General features: G+C 38.5%; 2 pseudogenes; both read right to left on the reverse strand.

The window, feature by feature from the left end:
* Window positions 1-2,112: 2,112 nt before the first annotated feature.
* On the reverse strand, window positions 2,113-2,738 carry LOC149220630 (histone-binding protein MSI1 pseudogene; annotated as a pseudogene).
* A 5,298-nt stretch (window positions 2,739-8,036) lies between these two features.
* Window positions 8,037-9,626, reverse strand: LOC149220631 (uncharacterized; annotated as a pseudogene).
* Window positions 9,627-10,411: the final 785 nt, after the last annotated feature.

Genomic DNA, 10,411 nt, shown 5'->3' on the forward strand with positions numbered 1-10,411 from the left:
GTGATTTTTTTCATTTAATAATAGCGTTAAATCTTATTATTATTATTGAATTTTTTGTTTCTAGAAGAATTGTGGAATGTGTGTAAACTTCCTTCTTCAATACTTGCAAATTACAAATATTTGCAAGTGTCGACTTTGAGAGTTTGATTTCATGAAAGCTGGAAGAAGAATTATGAAATGAGTATGAAATGTCTTTCTTTAATATTGGACATTTCACACTCAATCCATAGTTCTTCCAACATTTCATATGAACTACACTTACAAATAATTGTACTTTCTAATTGCAAATTCTTCTAATTAAACTTATATTTTGTGGATAATATACTAATGATGACTCCAATTATGATAGTGAAATTTCCCAGCAAAGTTATATGTCTAGGTTATGGCTAATGGCTTGAAGGAAAAAAAAATGTCAAATCTATGAAAAGGTATAATGTCAATTCAAATTTGTTTCGGTTGGGTTAAGATTAGCTCATAAAGCATTATCCCTACAAATGATTAATATTACAAACAAGTTTCAATCTTAAGTCAATAACTTTGCAAATATATGAAAGATATAGATCTTACACATCTTAATTATGTTTATGATTTGTGTTATACTCCGTTTTATAAATTGAATAATAGAGTTTGGTAGGATTCATATACCAAAATAAAATCAGCCGTTTTAGAATAACTATAAGGTATCCATTGTAAACCCATTCATGTTAAAGACCACTAAACTAATTTTGAAATAAGAATGGTAGCATCTGGGTCCTTCATAACTCCAGTGGAATCACCATGAATGTATGAATTTTGAATTCTTCAACAATGGAGTCACCAAGGTAGATTCGCAGCCTCAAAAATTCTTCTGAGCTCCTGCTACCTTCAGAAGTTCAGTCTCTTGATTTCGGGAATGAATAATCTTCAGGCTCCCGGCAGACGCACCAAAATGTTATCTCAAAATCAGACCCTGATAGGCTGCTGGTCAGGTTGACTCTAAGTAACTATTTCAAACCTACTTTAGGCTGAGACCTAGCCTCCTCAACCTGAGAGGGCTCTCTCTTGATGGATTAATGATTTTGATTAAAGATAAGATGGCTAACTCTTATAGAACAACTGTGAAAAATATGAATGCTGGAAACACATTAAACAACTATCCATTGGGCTTATGGAGTCAACAACACCTCAATATAACAGTGAACTTAACCTTACATGGAAGTCAAGGCATTCAGCATTTAGACATTCAGAACATCAACTCATATGGGACCACACAGTTTATAAATGTATACAGGAAATCAGAGCACATTCAGTGAATTCTGAGTGATTATACATCTATACCACTGTAAGAATTAAGAAAAGGACAACATCACATATTCTGAACATAAGAAATCCTTCATGAATCCTGAGAAGTAAAGTCAAAATTATATTACTGAAAATGAGTCTTACATAAGCCAAATACAAGCTTTGTTATAAAGTTTTCCAACCCTGATTACATTGCTGTTTCAGCTATATATAGAGCTCTTCTACCTAATTGAGGTTCCTCCTCCAGCGTGAGGGGAACTCCAATTCTGCCTATGATGACACCTACTAACATTTGAAACTAACTAATAAATACAGCAAACTACAAATTGACAGCTCTAAAACCTAAAACAATTAGGATTCTAATTCGACATCATGTTGAATATATCATTTATTACAATCAAGATGGTGCTCCTACGAGAAAAAGGATAAAACGGGCTCATTCTCTGACAATTGGTCTTTTTTTAGTTTAGCTGTGATGGATGCTCGAAGCTTCTTACTGGTCCTTAATGTCGTATCCCTTTACCTCTACTGAGAAACAGGAAACTGTCCCTGTTTTTATGCCTTTGTTTTCCTCAAAGATATTCGGAAGTAATTAGCCATGTTGATTTTCTTGAATTAGTAATGAGTGCCACGTCCTTCGTGTGTTGTAAGCTTTTCCCATGTGCATGTGTGCTGACACAAAAACTTTTTTAATGCTGATAGGAAAGTCTTCAAAATTTGGTTCATTGATCGTTAATTATGTAGCTTCAGCAGTTTCGTAGCGTGCTACGAAACTGCTGAGTTGTTCCCAAAAATCACAGTTTCAATGCTAAACTCTGACTGTCTTGAGCTTTATTTTCTCAACAGCCACTCATTGAACGGATTAAAGGCCAAAGAGTTAACCTCACTCTGATGAGCTACAACTGATTGTTGAGGCTTGTTAGGTGCAGGTGTACGCATGTCCCATATGAGCAAATGACAGTCATCTCCAACATAGCCAAAAATATATTCGTGCTTCAAATGCCATGAAACATCCCCAACTTCTCCCTCATGGACCTTAAATATTTGATTGGCCTCAAGCACTTTCTTTCCAAATGCAGCATTTATATCCCACAAGCATATTTGTGCATCGTTTGAACCACTTAGTAGGTGACCTTCTTTGAGAGGATTCCATGACAAACCATATCCTTCATTAGAATGACCTTTCAATATCGGTTCAGGATTGCAAATCCTTTCTTGAGGAGCCTTTGATGGATGCTTGCTGTAATCAAACACATAAACATCTGGGCTCACTGTCTTCGTTGCAATGACAAATGAATTCTGTGGCATGATTAATCTTCTGGATTATTTGTACCTTGGCTTTGGTGGATTGAAAAACCTTCAATGATGTCATTTTCAGAGTTTTGCAGGGGAATCTGGACTTCTGCTATCACCAAATAATTTGGCTCGTCCTCTGAAGTACGGGTACCCACTATCATTTTCTATTGAATTGTTTTTTTTTTTTATCATCCATTAACACTGACCAGTCATTTGACAGCTTCAGTGCTGCAATCTGGTGTTCGTTTTGACTTTTGTTGAAAATGATTTGCTCAAACGAGAGCGCTTTAGCCAGCCGCAGCAGAGTAATCCCGCAATGACATATATGACACCACATGCAAGCAACATGTAGCTTGCAATCTCACGCAAAAGAATGATATATTTTTTACTCACTGTTCCTTCAAACAGAGCTCTTGTCATGATAGCAACAAATATTTGAAGCATTCCTCTTTCCACCCAATACTCCAGAATTCGCCAAAACTTCTGAATCCACTTCCATTCAGTCTCTGCGATCACCACAAATAACGCAATAAGCACTGTATAACCCCAGAGGATGCCATCAAAGACATCTTCACCATTTTTGAATGAATGGCTGAGAGCACGTTTATAACAACGCAGAGGAGCGTGCTGAGGATGGTAATGACGCTGAAGCATCTGCAGACGACCAAGAAGGGATCCATGCGGTTCACATTCTGAGAGTTTTAAGTGTAGTTTTAGGCTCTATGAGCACCTGAACAAGTTGGTCTTCAGTCAACGTTGAGAGGCTAACAAGAACAGGAAATCGTCCAGTGAACTCTGGTATTAAACCATATGCAATAAGATCACTACTCTCAACCGACTCTAGCAAGGATGATGTCACCGCAGCATTTGTCAGGCCACCAGTCCTCATATTAGCTCGTATAGGCATTCCAAAGCAAATAGAAGAATCTTGCCGTCTCTCAGAAATCGTTTTCTCTAGATCCACGAAAACCCTGCCACATATAAAGGGAATATCCTTTGTATCGATCTGAATATGATCGCCACGAGGATGTTTGCGAGCTCCCTTTTCTGGAACATGTACAACTGTTCCTTCTAGCATTTTAAGTAATGCCTGTTGAACAGCTTTAACATTGAAATCAGCGACCATGAGTAGTTTATACAAAATAGACTACAAAAGTAGTAAACCTGAAGTTTCCTTCACTGGGAGAAAGCATGATCTTGGAACATTGACACCAATTGCACGATCAAAAACTTACAGCAATGCCTGCAGCCATTTCAAGCTGAAGCACCTTTACCGCATTTACTTCCTTCGGATTTGGAATTATCTTCTTCTGGGGGTTTTTCTATCTTTCTGTTCTTCAAGACATTTTGCAAATTAGAAACAAAGGAAGGTGGCAAGAGCCCGTTCTTCTCAAAAGTGATACTGCCAGATTGATCACAAATCGAAACCAGAATCAGAAGTTTCGGTCTTAATAGAGAATTTTCAGATTTGGTTTTGGATGGAAGTCCTGATTTGAATGGTACAGGCAAGAATCAAATTTGAAGGTTACAGAACACGCGTCAAGACCGACATGTAAGACCTTGCACATGCTATCCCCGTAAACTTCTTGCAGAAAATATGACAGCTGGGGTGAGATTTGCTATGGATCAGCACGAATTCCCGATTTCATAGCGCAGTTAGTGCAAAATCGGTGTTTTGCGCTACGAAATCACCTAGACGGAGGTTTTTGCGCTGTGAAATTTGAAATAGAATTGACATATGGAGCTTAGGTGTGGTGTGAGACCATTGATGGACTAAAACAAAGAATTGACCCCATTTGACACACTAGCAAGACTCTTAACAAGACTCTAAAACAAGATGAAAAGACTAGGCCCAAAACTAACACCAACCCTTTGACAAATTTAAAAAATTGATGTTCAGAATTTAAACTAACTGCGCTATGAAATCGGGAATTCGTGCTGATCCATTCAAAAATAAGAAAAGGACAACATCACATATTCTGAACATAAGAAATCCTTCATGAATCCTGAGAAGTAAAGTCAAAATTATATTACTGAAAATGAGTCTTACATAAGCCAAATACAAGCTTTGTTATAAAGTTTTCCAACCCTGATTACATTGTTGTTTCAGCTATATATAGAGCTCTTCTACCTAACTGAGGTTCCTCCTCCAGCGTGAGGGGAACTCCAATTCTGCCTATGATGACACCTACTAACATTTGAAACTAACTAATAAATACAGCAGACTACAAATTGACAGCTCTAGAAACCTAAAACAATTAGGATTCTAATTCGACATCATGCTGAATATATCATTTATTACAATCAAGATGGTGCTCCTACGAGAAAAAGGAGAAAACAGGCTCATTCTCTGACAATTGGTCTTTTTTAGTTTAGCTGTGATGGATGCTCGAAGTTTCTTACTGGTCCTTAATGTCGTATCCCTTTACCTCTGCTGAGAAACAGGAAACTGTCCCTGTTTTTATGCCTTTGTTTTCCTCAAAGATATTCGGAAGTAATTAGCCATGTTGATTTTCTTGAATTAGTAATGAGTGCCACGTCCTTCGTGTGTTGTAAGCTTTTCCCATGTGCATGTGTGCTGACACAAAAACTTTTTTAATGCTGATAGGAAAGTCTTCAATGACACATGTTTTCCAATGCCTGAAAGATAGGAAACTACCCCTGTTTACTGGTCTTTAGTTTTCCCCAAAATATTCGAATGCAAATAAGCATGTCCTTTATCCTTTACCCAAAATGGAGCAGACTGCCACGTCCTTGATGCGTTGTAAGCTTTTTCCCATGTACATGTGTGCAGGCAAAAGTTTCTTGTAAACTGTTTGATATATCCTGAACTGTGGTAAATGTGCTCTCTTTATGGCAAAAATTTAAAGTTGGATTTGAATATATATTTTCTCCATGGTTTTCATCATTGTTTCAAACTTGTCTTCTTGAGCAGAGGTAGAAGGTTTCTCTTCTTCCTTCAGCTTAGTCTTTGCCATCTTTGATTTCTTAGCAGCAAGCATATTCACCTCTACCTTAATTGCATCATTTTGCATGTCAGCAAGAGAGGCAGACTCCCTTTCTCTGAGTAAAAGAGAGAAATCTGAATCAAATGATTCAGCATATCTCAACTGTGCCAAAGCTCCAGGAGGTTTCAAATGAGCTGGAATAGAATTGTATATTTTGTTAAACCTCTTAGAGAAGTTTTGGACAATTTCGTCTGGAGCTCTTCTAAGATTGTTGTATTTGGTAAGGGCTTGGACAGGGTTGGTTCTGTTTCCCCATTTCCTTAGAAAGATATCTTCAAATTCTACCCAACTGTGAATGCTTCCGGCTCTAAGGGCTTTAAACCATTTTCTGACTTCCCCAATGAAAGTTTGAGCAAACAATCTTAGTTTTACATCTTCATCATCCACTTCTTCCCTGTCAACAAAATCATTGAACCTATCCACATGTTCCTCTGCTGTAATATCTTCATCTCCTCCCCATGTTGGAATTCTGGCAGAATATTTGCTAGGAAGATCATGTAAAACAGCAGGGAGAGCTAGAGGAGCATACCTAGCAGGTATAGCCATAATGAATGGAGGAGCAGTGATAACAGGTATTGTATGACCAGTGGGAGCAGAACTAGTGTGAGATAGTGTCTGAGGACTATTTGGACTAGCAGAGGCAGAAGATAAAGTATTGGTACGAAAAGGACTATTTGGACTTTGCAAACCACTGACAAAGGAACTCCAATTTGGGAGAGGTAAACCGGTTTTGGATTTGAGCAAAACTTCAAAAGGATCAAGCTCTTTGAGTTGATTCAAATCTTCTTCTTCTAACAGTAATTCTGAAGTAACAACCTCCCAAAACTCTTCCTTATCTTTTTGTGACACTAAGGATGAAGTATCAATGCCTCTTTTTTGTAAATCTAAAATAATTCCAATAAGTTCTTCTTCGTTCTCAGACCTCAACAATACCTCATGAATTTTATCATCTACAATTTTATCTTCAGGACTTCTAGAAAATTCAGGGAACAAAGATTTTGATACAGATGAAGTACCTGGTATATCAGGAAATCTTTGCCTGCTCCTTGAGATGGTGTTTGGATTATCCACAGGAGTAGGCGGATCTGGGTCAGGATTACTCCTTGTATATCTTCCTCTCGAAGCCACCTTTTTAACTTTAAGATTGTATGGAGTCACCAAGGTAGAATGCAGCCTCGAAAACCTTATGAGCTCCTGCTACCTTCAGAAGTTCAGCTTCATGATTTGGGAATGAATAATCTTCAGGCTCCCAGCAGACGCACCAAAATGTTATCTCAAAATCAGACCCTGATAGGCTGCTGGTCAGGTTGACTCTAAGTAACTATTTCAAACCTACTTTAGGCTGAGGCCTAGCCTCCTCAACCTGAGAGGGCTCTCTCGTGATGGATTAATTATTTTGATTAAAGATAAGATGGCTAACTCTTATAGAACAACTGTGAAAAATATGAATGCTGGAAACACATTAAACAACTATCCATTGGGCTTATGGAGTCAACAACACCTCAATATAACAGTGAACTTAACCTTACATGGAAGTCAGGGCATTCAGCATTTAGACATTCAGAACATCAACTCATATGGGACCACACAGTTTATAAATGTATACAGGAAATCAGAGCACATTCAGTGAATTCTGAGTGATTATACATCTATACCACTGTAAGAATTAAGAAAAGGACAACATCACATATTCTGAACATAAGAAATCCTTCATGAATCCTGAGAAGTAAAGTCAAAATTATATTACTGAAAATGAGTCTTACATAAGCCAAATACAAGCTTTGTTATAAAGTTTTCCAACCCTGATTACATTGCTGTTTCAGCTATATATAGAGCTCTTCTACCTAACTGAGGTTCCTCCTCCAGCGTGAGGGGAACTCCAATTCTGCCTATGATGACACCTACTAACATTTGAAACTAACTAATAAATACAGCAGACTACAAATTGACAGCTCTAGAAACCTAAAACAATTAGGATTCTAATTCGACATCATGCTGAATATATCATTTATTACAATCAAGATGGTGCTCCTACGAGAAAAAGGAGAAAACAGGCTCATTCTCTGACAATTGGTCTTTTTTTAGTTTAGCTGTGATGGATGCTCGAAGCTTCTTACTAGTCCTTAATGTCGTATCCCTTTACCTCTGCTGAGAAACAGGAAACTGTCCTTGTTTTTATGCCTTTGTTTTCCTCAAAGATATTCGGAAGTAATTAGCCATGTTGATTTTCTTGAATTAGTAATGAGTGCCACGTCCTTCGTGTGTTGTAAGCTTTTCCCATGTGCATGTGTGCTGACACAAAAACTTTTTTAATGCTGATAGGAAAGTCTTCAAAATTTGGTTCACTGATCGTTAATTATGCAGCTTCAGCAGTTTCGTAGCGCGCTACGAAACTGCTGAGTTGTTCCCAAAAATCACAGTTTCAATACTAAACTCTGACTGTCTTGAGCTTTATTTTCTCAACAGCCACTCATTGAACGGATTAAAGGCCAAAGAGTTAACCTCACTCTGATGAGCTACAACTGATTGTTGAGGCTTGTTAGGTGCAGGTGTACGCATGTCCCATATGAGCAAATGACAATCATCTCCAACAGAGCCAAAAAGATATTCGTGCTTCAAATGCCATGAAACATCCCCAACTGCTCCCTCATGGACCTTAAATATTTGATTGGCCTCAAGCACTTTCTTTCCAAATGCAGCATTTATATCCCACAAGCATATTTGTGCATCGTTTGAACCACTTAGTAGGTGACCTTCTTTGAGAGGATTCCATGACAAACCATATCCTTCATTAGAATGACCTTTCAATATCGGTTCAGGATTGCAAATCCTTTCTTGAGGAGCCTTTGATGGATGCTTGCTGTAATCAAACACATAAACATCTGGGCTCACTGTCTTCGTTGCAATGACAAATGAATTATGTGGCATGATTAATCTTCTGGATTATTTGTACCTTGGCTTCGGTGGATTGAAAAACCTTCAATGATGTCATTTTCAGAGTTTTGCAGGGGAATCTGGACTTCTGCTATCATCAAATAATTTGGCTCGTCCTCTGAAGTACGGGTACCCACTATCATTTTCTGCTGAATTGTTTTTTTTTTTATCATCCATTAACACTGACCAGTCATTTGACAGCTTCAGTGCTGCAATCTGGTGTTCGTTTTGACTTTTGTTGAAAATGATTTGCTCAAACGAGAGTGCTTTAGCCAGCCGCAGCAGAGTAATCCCGCAATGACATATATGACACCACATGCAAGCAACATGTAGCTTGCAATCTCACGCAAAAGAATGATATATTTTTTACTCACTGTTCCTTCAAACAGAGCTCTTGTCATGACAGCAACAAATATTTGAAGCATTCCTCTTTCCACCCAATACTCCAGAATTCGCCAAAACTTCTGAATCCACTTCCATTCAGTCTCTGCGATCACCACAAATAACGCAATAAGCACTGTATAACCCCGGAGGATGCCATCAAAGACATCTTCACCATTTTTGAATGAATGGCTGAGAGCACGTTTATAACAACGCAGAGGAGCGCGCTGAGGATGGTAACGACGCTAAAGCATCTGCAGGCGACCAAGAAGGGATCCGTGCGGTTCACATTCTGAGAGTTTTAAGTGCAGTTTTAGGCTCTATGAGCACCTGAACAAGTTGGTCTTCAGTCAACGTTGAGAGGCTAACAAGAACAGGAAATCGTCCAGTGAACTCTGGTATTAAACCATATGCAATAAGATCACTACTCTCAACCGACTCTAGCAAGGATGATGTCACCGCAGCATTTGTCAGGCCACCAGTCCTCATATTAGCTCGTATAGGCGTTCCAAAGCCAATAGAAGAATCTTGCCGTCTCTCAGAAATCGTTTTCTCTAGATCCACGAAAACCCTGCCACATATAAAGGGAATATCCTTTGTATCGATCTGAATATGATCGCCACGAGGATGTTTGCGAGCTCCCTTTTCTGGAACATGTACAATTGTTCCTTCTAGCATTTTAAGTAATGCCTGTTGAACAGCTTTAACATTGAAATCAGCGACCATGAGTAGTTTATACAAAATAGACTACACAAGTAGTAAATCTGAAGTTTCCTTCACTGGGAGAAAGCATGATCTTGGAACATTGACACCAATTGCACGATCAAAAACTTACAGCAACGCCTGCAGCCATTTCAAGCTGAAGCACCTTTACCGCATTTACTTCCTTCGGATTTGGAATTATCTTCTTCTGGGGGTTTTTCTATCTTTCTGTTCTTCAAGACATTTTGCAAATTAGAAACAAAGGAAGGTGGCAAGAGCCCATTCTTCTCAAAAGTGATACTGCCAGATTGATCACAAATCGAAACCAGAATCAGAAGTTTCGGTCTTAATAGAGAATTTTCAGATTCGGTTTTGGATGGAAGTCCTGATTTGAATGGTACAGGCAAGAATCAAATTTGAAGGTTACAAAACACGCGTCAAGACCGACATGTAAGACCTTGCACATGCGATCCCCATAAACTTCTTGCAGAAAATATGACAGCTGGGGTGAGATTTGCTATGGATTAGCACGAATTCCCGATTTCATAGCGCAGTTAGTGCAAAATCGGTGTTTTGCGCTACGAAATCACCTAGACGGAGGTTTCTGCGCTGTGAACTTTGACATAGAATTGACATATGGAGCTTAGGTGTGGTGTGAGACCATTGATGGACTAAAACAGAGAATTGACCCCATTTGACACACTAGCAAGACTCTTAACAAGACTCTAAAACAAGATGAAAAGACTAGGCCCAAAACTGACACCAACCCTTTGACAAATTTAAAAAATTGATGTTCAGAATTTAAACTA

The sequence above is a fragment of the Pinus tabuliformis genome, chromosome Q (genome assembly GCF_031772625.1).
Source record: "Pinus tabuliformis cultivar Carrire ecotype Pingquan chromosome Q, CPIR1, whole genome shotgun sequence".
In the NCBI taxonomy this organism is placed as follows: domain Eukaryota; kingdom Viridiplantae; phylum Streptophyta; class Pinopsida; order Pinales; family Pinaceae; genus Pinus; species Pinus tabuliformis.